The following is a 10221-nucleotide window of genomic DNA, read 5'->3' on the forward strand; positions in this document are numbered from 1 at the left end:
GCACAGGCCACACTGCTCCTGGCTCAGCCGGGGCCTCTGCTGTCACTTGAGGACCTCGGTCCCCAGGGTGCTTGGGGCCCTATATCCACCCCTCTCAGCAATTACGGACTCTGGGAGGGACAGAGTACAGTTTGGGGTCCCACCCGCAGTTCACCCTGAACACATTCTCTCTTTGTTTCGCTTTATCTGCTGGAGTTCTCTGAGATGTCTTTTTAAAACCTCAACTGTTGCTTTCAAAAAGACTGTAAAATCATTGTGCTCAACTTTAAGAATAAAATCATTTTCAACCTTAAAGTCAAACTGGAGGGAAGACTAAAAGCAGTCATTTTTTCAAACTGAACAAGAAAACACACACATGACCACGTCACAGAATACAGTTCACGCAACCCCTGGCTCTTCAGCCTTCTCCTCGACCACCAGCAGCCCGTCATCACAAGGCCTGCCCTGGGCCGTCAGGGGCAGGGGAGGAGGGCAGACCGGCTCCTCTGTCCCCAGGCCGCATGGGCCGCTTGCTCCACCTTCTTCCCAAGTTCAAGTGGCGCTGACACAGCCCGGGGAAGCTGGGGATTCTGATCAGAAACACAACCGTGGGTACTAAGCGAGGACCTCTGGTTCTTGTTTTCCCTGGTATCAAAGATGATCAATATAATCACTGTGAATTTTACATGTGGCTTCAGATGAGAGAAGACACCCAGGGCTTCCCCACTTGCAGTTACAGACACAGGCAGCTTGTGGGTCAGCCTACCAAGAGCTACAGAAGCTAAATACATTTTAAAAAGAGGTCCTTAGGCAGCCACAATCCAAGATTTCAAAAAAGCCCAGTGAGGGAGCTGGACACTGAGAGGGCCACTCCTTCCCTCGGGACATCTGAACAAAGCTGACTCTGGGAAGAAAAGGCAGGGAAAAAGTCAAGCAGAGGGTACTGGCTAACACAGCTCTGGATGGTTCCTTGGGCTGGGAAGACAAAAATTCGAGCTCAGGCCTGACAAGTCAGTCCGGATGTTAGAGACTAAGCTCCCCAAGAAAAGGGAGGCACAGAAAACATACCCAACACTCTGCCCAAACCGGCTGAGTGCTGAGTATCAATCACCTCTTGGTGCTCAGGAGACAGATGGTGGGCTTCAGGACTGGGCGAGAAGGGGGCGGGGGAGGCCATGGGAGGCACCCCAGGCTTCCAGACGGACACGCTGGAGGGCTCCTCCCTGCGGTCGGGGGGAAGGTGGGTGAAGGCTGCTGAGACTCAGCTTACAAGGACACCCCAGCCTCAAGTCACTCAGGCCCTGAGTGAACAGACAGCTCTGTCCCCACTAGAGGTCTGCCTCAGAGGAACCTCTGGAGAAGACAGCATCACCAGAAACTCTAGGGTTTTCCATAGATAATGTCCAACATGCAACCAAAAAAAGCAAAAAGGGTGTAACAACAAACAGGAAAGAGAAAAAGAACTGAAACAGATCCAGAGGTATCAGATGTATATCAGCATATCAGAGGTATGCTAGAGGTATCAGATGCAAACTTCACCAGTTCAAAAATATACTTGACAAAAGGAAAAACGTCTGAGAATCAAAACCGATTCTAGAACTTTCAAGCAACAGTGACTGAATTTAAGAACTCAGTCTCTGGGCTTAACATCAAATTGGACGTAGCTGCAGAGAGGATCAGTGAACTGAAGGATAGATAGGTTAAAAAATATATATATAAGAAGGAAAAAAGGATAGAATATATCGAAGGAGCCTGTTGTTAAACTACATTGTTAAAAACTATAAATGGGGCCCCTCATGATGGAGAAAAGACAGAAAGGGGAATAAGAAATGCCTCCAGGGGCTGAAACTAAAGAGCCTCTTAATGAAAGTGAAAGAGGAGAGTGAAAAAGCTGGCATAAAACTCAACATTCAACAAATGAAGATCATGGCATCCAGCTCCATCTGCTGCTGCTGCTGCTGCTGCTGCTGCAAGTCGCTTCAGTTGTGTCGACGGCAGCCCAGCAGGCTCCCCCGTCCCTGGGATTCTCCAGGAAAGAACACCGGAGTGGGTTGCCATTTCCTTCTCCAATGCATGAAAGTGAAAAGTGAAAGTGAAGTCACTCAGTCGTGTCCGACTCTTAGAGACCCCAGGGACTGTAGCCCACCAGGCTCCTCCGTCCATGGGATTCTCCAGCCAAGAGTACTGGAGTGGGGTGCCATTGCCTTCTCCATGGATTACAAGAACATTAAAGATACACACACACAGAGTTAACTGTGTGAGGCGATGCATATGTTGGGCAATCATTCCATGATTCTATGGGCATCAAGTCATCACAATGTAGACCTGAAATACACAAAAACTGTATCTGTCAGTGACTCCTTAGTGAAGCTAGGGCTCTAAAATCAGGGCCTGGCACCTTATAGCTGGCAGGTGTGGGAACTCGGGTTCATGTGCAGGCTGTAGACACTCTTAATCACAGGTGAGACCTGAAGCAACCAAGCAACTCTCCATTTTTCTTTTTCTGTTTTTCTCTGTTCCGCTTGCCGTTTGTGTTTAACAGATTCCCAGTATGGAGTGAGCAGCGTCAATGCAGCAATAATGTTCCCCATCTAAGGCAGGAGCATGTAACACCAGCAGACTTCCCAATTGCCCCGAGAGTAACTGCAGTGCTGCATCACAAAAAAAAGCCAAGAAACACAACATTCCCCGAGACAGAGCTGCCCGACGGCAGTGGGGACTATGGTCCACCAGATGTCCCAAGGGAACTCCCAGGGGCTAGGAGCCCACGCTGGGCACCCCCAGCTTGAGGCCACACTTGCCTTCCCGCCATTCTGAAGGTCCTGGCAGAAGAAAGCCAGGCCATGGAAGGGGCATGGTGTGGCTGGCCCGTGGGACTCAGGGCAGGACTGACTTGGGTCTGTGCTGGGCTCCACATCCAGTCACCACTCTTGGAGTGTACAAAGTTCTTGGGATCATTGTAGGTTTCTGGCAAAAAGCAATGGAGCCGAAGTCACTTAGGATGGTTTTTAAGGAAAAAACCTCACTGAAGATTCACTCAGTGCCAGCCTCGGCCCCTACTGAGCTGCAGACTCCTGGTCATCCAAGGCTGTGCCCACAGCCCACCAGGGCAAGGGGAGCCTCCCGGACACTGGGTGACACATGGCGTTCTTCCCCCACTTTGAGTGAAGGGCTGCACCCCCGTGGATGAACCTGGCTCACCCCTCCACCTCTGATGCTGAGGCCCCTGTGACTCCCACGACCAGAGGATTCAGCCTCTCCCGGGGCCTCTGTGTCACTGCACAGGCCTTGTCCATGTGGCCCCAGCAGGCAGGGTGAGTCCTGTGCGGAGCCTCCCAGCTTGTTGGCCTCGCTGCACACACTGGGGCCGTGCACGAGCACCGCGTGTCCACTGAACGAGTGGATGAGGGCCTCTAACAATGACAGTGATGACGACAAGGAGGAAGAGGTGAAGGGGGCTAAGATCCAAGTGTCAGTCCCTGATTCAGGCATCTGTGCGTATTAACCCATTTAACCTCATGACAAGGTTGTGTGTCTCTGTGTGTGGGGCGGGGGGCTGGTCCTGCCACTGTTCTCACCTTGGAGCCGGCAAGTTCACTCTCAGTATCCAGGGGTGGCTGCAGCCACTGGCCACAGACTGGACAGCTGTAACACAAACTCATTCGCCCCCAGGTCTGGAGTCAGAAACCTGTGATCAAGGTGTGGGCAGAGGCTCCAGGGGAGGGTCCCTCTGGCCTGGTCCAGCTCTTGGGGGACCCCAGGCCTCCCTGGGCTTGTGGCCACATCACCCCGACCTCTGCATCCATCTGCACAAACCTTCTTCCCTGGGTGGCTCTGTGCTTCAAATCATTCCCTCTTCTCTTCCAAGCATATCCGTCATTGGATTTAGGGTCCTCATGCGTCCCGGGTGATCTGGTGCAGTGGTCAATAACTTACTTCCTGCTGAGACTTTTCATCGGAATAAGGTCACCTTTGCGTGCTGCAGAAGGATGGATGGCTTTCGGGGCCACCACTCAGCCCACCATACTGGTCACGAAGCCCCCGGGCAGAGCCTCACTGGGCTTGGTGCAGGGAGCTTCAAAGAAGCAGGGCTCCAGGACTTCAGTCCTAAGGCTGCCTCAAGAAGACAGTTAGGATCAGGACATTCGGGCACAGGGACCAAATGAGCAGGGCTCCAAGGTGTGCTTGTGGGTGTGGCACTCACCTGCAGGGAGCCTGGAGCCTGACATGAGGGCCCGGGGCCGGGGGACACAGCGCATGGTTTGGGAATGGACACATCCCAGCACGGATGAAGGGAGGCAGGCATGGCCGCTCAGGCCAGGGGAGCCCAGATCTTCCTGCTGCCCTCAAGGGGCAGGTCAGATGCGCACAGGAGGGAGCCATGGTTTAAACGACCTGGGTCGGAGTCCCGGTCTGCTGCTGTGTTGTCTCTGGCGAGTGACTCAGCCTCTCGGAGACCACCTATTGCTCCTCTGCAAATCTTTGCCATTCACAGTTGGGGGGAGATCTTGGTGCTCTCAGCAACCCCGCCCACCGCGTGGCTGGGGCTATGCCACCTCTCCACCACCTTGAGGCCGCTAAGACCACCCCTGCACAGACTCTCTTTGCAAAGAAGCTGGAAGCCGCTTCCCCTACCATAGGAAGCCCTGTGGCACCGAGACAAGAAGCAGCAATGCCTCTAGCCTGGGGGCTCCTGGTGCGGGGATGACCACATGGGGCCCTGGGAATGACCGTGGATGGCCCCACACGGCCAACCCCGTCTTTCCTGTTACAGCTCCCGTTTCTTTCTGTGTGCTCTGTTCAGCCACACGCAAAGACCCAAAATATATTCCTCTGAGTCCATGGAGATTTCTCTCGACACTAGTCATGAAGCAGTGCCCAGGCCACATCCCTGGGAAAACACGCTCAGCTGTTTACGTGAGCGACAGAGTCCCTCCCAGAAAAACATCTGGCAGGATCGGGACAGGGTCGTGGGACTCAGTGGACATACGGGATGTCCTCGTTCTTACACATATAGGATGTTTTAAACCCTGGTGCCTAGCCTGACAGCAGTCTGCTCCCGGCAGGAAGAAACAATAAGATGCTGGTCCCCTCCCCCAGCTGGAAGCCCCAGACCGGTGGCTTCTGTCCGGACTGGCCCCTCGGGTGGGGAGTCTGGAAGCCACAGAACCGCAGGGGCCTCGAACCTTGGTGTGGGCATGAGGAGGGCCAAGGGGCTCGGGGAGGGGACAGGGTCAGGGCCCTTGCAATGGACCGCCACCAAATGCTGGACCAAGACAAGAAATAACAAACGCCACACCTTAAAGTTCCTAAAGAGCCAAGAAGGCCCAGAAGAGTGACCAGGACTGTGCTGTCCGAGGTGGGGGAGGGGAGGGGGGAGGCTCGCCCAGCGCAGACTGGATGGGGTTAAACCTCTGCTCCCGGCTCAACTCACTGGAACAGCGACCTCACCACAGTCGTTCCCGGCACTTTCCTTTTAGAAGGAAGAAGGCAATCACAGGGCAAGCAAAAACGTCCCCGTGGGGGATTCCTGGTGGTCTAGGATGCCAAGGTTCCCTCTTCGTCCCCATGATTGCCTGAGCCAGTGTGTTGTGCGTCACGGTCACCCGTCTCTGCTGAAGGGCAGCCACCTAGATTGTTCGAAGGTTGGCCTCAGTGAGGCCGAGCCTGGGGTCCCTAGCTGCCCCCAGAGGGCTCCTGGGCAGCACACCTCCCCAGCCCACCCTGACCCCACAGCTGCCGCCCACCCCAGAGGGCCCCGTCACTGCCATCAGGGAATTAGGGGTGCCGAGTCTCAGGCCCGAGGGTGGTGGGGGCGCCCCCACAGCATCCTGTGTGTGCACCCCTCCCCGGCTCATGGTCCAGCTGGAGCTGTGGGGAGCGTGTGTGCATGGCAGGGACACACAGGATGGCTTATGAGCACCGCCGGGCCAGGAAGCTGCAGAGCCCCAATGGGAGGCCTGGGCCAGACTTCTGACCACCACAGGGGCCTGGTCAACTTCCCCCCTGTGCCCTCGGCTTCCTCAGCTCCAAGGATAATACCACCACTCGGAGGGTCTCTGATGCCAGGGCTGCTCTGTGGGAGAGGTCGTGTTCTCCGCAAATGTGTTCAAGGCACATGATGCCTGGTCAGTCCCTAATGACCGGGTGCATTCTTGGCAGCCCTGGGTCCTGCCTGCTCTTCCTGTTGGCACCGGGGTCCCACATGGGTGTGAGCTGGAATGCTGGTTCCAGGCTGGGTCTGTCTGCTTAGGTGACCAACGGGTCCTCCAAGAGGGAGAGCATCTGGCACCGGGTGGGCCTCACCCCCTCCTTCTCCTGATCGGCGCCAGGACCACCCTCTTTCCAGTTCCCGGAGTTGGAAGACAGGGCCCCTTTCTAGGTCACTTGAACATCTCACGGGAGCCTTGGTTGATGATATTTGCTGAGTGATCCAGGGGGCTGGGAGGACAGTCCTGCTGAGCTCCTACTGTGTGCTGGCCGAGGATGCTCCTGCAGTCCTTCCCCAACCTCTGGCAGCATCCTCGGGTTCATTTTAATACTCGTGGACGAGGTGGCAGGCTGGGACTGTCACTGGGGGCTGACCCTGACTTGCTCACACCTGCCCTCCACATGGACAGCTCCGAAGGGGACAGAAAAGTGCTCAGTCCCTGGGCAAGGGTCTGCAGGGAGGCATTTCTGCACCGTGGTTCCTGCTGACCACGTCTGCACTGCCCAGGAGGAGCAGTCACATGGGGCGCTGGCATAAGCACGCCTTCTACACATCCTGGACATGGTACCCTCGACTGTTTCCAGTGAGCCAGGACCCAGAACGCGGTCTCTGAGGGAGCTGGGGCTGCAGGACTGGCTGGGGCGGATTTACCCCTCAGCTTTGGCATAGGGGCTGGCTCCCAAGGCCTGGCTTGTTGAAGGAATAAAAGACATGTATTCATTCACAGTCTGCTTTGATGATTGGTGGGTAGGTTACTCAGATCCACACTCTCATGGGAAACAACAACAACAAAAAAGTGTCACGCCTTCAAGTTCCTGAAGACCTGAGAAGACCCAGAGGAGCAACTGCCCAAGAGGAGAACTCTAACAGAAGACCCCTCCCTCCCCATGGAGCTGGACTCCCAGGAGACGACACTTTCAGGTGACCCAGAAACCACCTCCCTTCTCCAGCCGCGGGAATTACAAGGAAGGTGGTTCTGGTGCTGAGCAGGAGAAGGAGCGGGTGAAGACCCCAGTGGGTCCAGGCATATCACCTTGGTTCAAGGTGATCCTATCCATAACACCCTCAGATGAGTGGAGAATGCAAGTGCCAAGTCTTTCTGGATAAGGACATCTTCTTCCCAGGCTTGGGAACTGCCCCACGGGTTACGGAAGGGTGGCAGCCATTGTGGAAGAGCGCCAGGCACACCAGGATGAAAGACAGCTGGAGGAGAACCAGCAGAAGTGACCCCCTCAGCTTTGGGATTCTGAGAGGATCTGATGGATAATAAATCTAATCAATCAGCTAAGCTCACCTTATTTAGAGAAATAAACCTCAAGATAGAAAGGTCCTGCACAGGACAGGAAACCATTAAAAAAATGACACAGCCAACTTGGAAGAGAACCAAACAGAATGGGCAGAAATAAAAAAGTGTCATAACGAGAAGCGAAAACACAACAGACACGTTCGAAGACACTTGACCTCTTCAGGAAAAGGAGACACGTGGCCACACAGCAGGGGCATGCTGATAACGTATGCAGCCCCCTGCCCAACCCCCTGCTCTCCAGGAAGGAAAACCAACCCTGATCTGTAGCTGCGTCATTTGCCAATTTCCGTGGTGTAAATACTCCCGCGTGGCCTGTTTCATGTACCAAAGGGTTAACACCCAGCTGGCAGAATTCCTGATGAGCCAGAAAGAGCTGACTCTGGCACACAACTGGCCTAGAGACATGGGAGGACGTCAGAACCGCAACCAGAGGGGCACAGATGTCAACCCGACTACCTGGGACCAGGAAGAGCCGTCCTTGGGAACTTTAAAGACAAGACTCTTAAAAAATGTCCAGAATTCACTTTATAACTTTGCCATTTCCTTCTCCAGTTTATAACAAGTACACTTCCACAAAACCAAGAGAGGCCCAAAGGAAGCCAGGTGGGGTGTATAAAAGCCTCAGCACTTAAGACTCAAGAGATATAAAAACGTTATGGCCAAAGAAATGAATGTGTAATGGTGGAATTATGAATAGAGATATGAATAGCTTCGGGACTAGACAATGGCTCCTGAAACCTCACTGTAGGAGAGGCTCATGGCATAGGCATTAAGCCTGGGGGTAGGAGTGAAATGGGGGCTGAAGACCACATTTTATTGTTGTTCAGTCACTAAGTCACATCCAACTCTTGGAGACCCCATGGACTGCAACACACCAGGCTTCCCTGTACTTCACCACCTCCCAGAGCTCACTCAAACTCATGTCCATGGACTCAGTGATGCCATCCAACCATCTCATCCTCTGACACCCCCTTTTCCTCCTGCCCTCAATCTTTCCCAGCATCAGGGTCTTCCAATGAGTCAGCTCTTCACACCAGTTGGCCAAAGTACTGGAGCTTCAGGTTCAGCATCAGTCCTTCCAATGAATATTCAGGGTTGACTTCCTTTAGGATTGACTGGTTTGATGTCCTTGCAGTCCAAGGGACTCTCAAGAGTCTTCTCCAACTCCAAAGTTCAAAAGCATCAATTATTTCGTGCTGAGCCCTCTCTATAGTCCAGTTCTCATGGTTCAGGGCGAAGAGTCTTGACATGAGGACCCAGCACCCAGGTTCAAGTGCTGGCTCTACCCGTCGGGCCCAGTGGCCTTGATCTCCTTGCCCCACCTCTCAGAGCCTCAGTTCCTTCCCTCAGTAAAGGGATCTGACCCCTGTACCACAAGCCAGGTCAGGATGCCCACAGAAGGTGGGGTGGGGATGGGGCTTTGCATCCAGGCTGACAAGTCCCCGAGAACATCTGTTGCTGCATTATCCTTACAGACGGAGTTGTTGAAATTAGACTTGAGGTGCCTCCAAGTCGAGAACCCCCACCCCAATGTCCAGGCTATGAGGAGGGACCCCTGCCCCTCAACTCCATGCTCATCACCACACAGCCATGTCTAGGAACTGGCTCAGACACCAGCTCATGCCCACAAGGCCTCAGCTGGAAACTGCAAGAAACATCCCCCTCTCCCCTGTCCCATGTCCATGGCAACCCTCCCCATGCCCCAGCAGATGAACGCCCCTCCATTCTAAGATGGAAGAACCAAGGTCCCAAGTGGGGAAGCCACTTGCCTGAGGCTGCTCAGCCCCCAGGAAGTGGCCAGGCTGGGTCTGGACCCACACACGTGGCCTCAGAGGGGCCGTGCGGGGTCTGAGTCTCCCTGGGAGCTCAGGTCCCCTCATCGCCTGACCAGCCATTCTGGAGTCTGGTGTGGAGGCAGCTCCCAACCTCCAGCAGGCAGTTGCTCGCCTGCTTTTAAAAAACAATATCCACGAAGACAGGAAACAGATACCGCCACGGCCCACACCAGCTCCGGGGAGGAATGAGGAGAAACTACAGCCTGCCAGCCCTGGGGTGCCGTGGCAAGCCCTGAACTGCAGCTTGAAAGCAAACTGACCTTGTAGGGTTCAAGTGTATGCGGCCTTAACAATTCTGCCAAATCCGGAGTCAAGTTCAACATTAGGGAGGTGTGGGCCTCAGTCACCCCCAGTACACAGCCGGGAGTTTCCTGTGTGGCCTTTTCGGCAATTACCAGTGAACATAAATAATGCCCTGGCTTTGAGTTCATGCTTGAAAAATGCTGATGGGTTTCAGTTACAAGGAAACATGTTGGCCACAAGCTGCTCTTGTCCGTTTCCTGGGAACCCTGGCTGCTAACCCCACCGCCATCGAAGGGACAGAGCAGTGGGGGCTGGGCGGAAGAGGCGCTTCTGCAGAAGGCAGGCCTGGGCCGCCTGCCTCCAGGACCTTTCCCCACCATTTCCATCCTGTCTGCTGTCCCAGGGGTCTCTCTGACATGACACCCCTCCTGGACCTTCATGTGTGAAACTGACTTTGGGGGCCGTCTTCTGGATCAAGGTGTCAGATCCTAATTTGACAACGAGGGCCCCTCTTGTGGCTGGGGAAGCAATTTTTAAGCTGAGTTCCTCTGGGCCCACGGTGCCTGGCGGAGGGTTGGGGGGGCAAGTGGATCACCTGTGGTCACAACCAGTCGGCCAGGCTCAGCCTCCATCTGTCCTATACGCAA

Source organism: Bos indicus x Bos taurus, chromosome 8 (genome assembly GCF_003369695.1).
Source record: "Bos indicus x Bos taurus breed Angus x Brahman F1 hybrid chromosome 8, Bos_hybrid_MaternalHap_v2.0, whole genome shotgun sequence".
NCBI classification, from domain to species: Eukaryota; Metazoa; Chordata; class Mammalia; order Artiodactyla; family Bovidae; genus Bos; species Bos indicus x Bos taurus.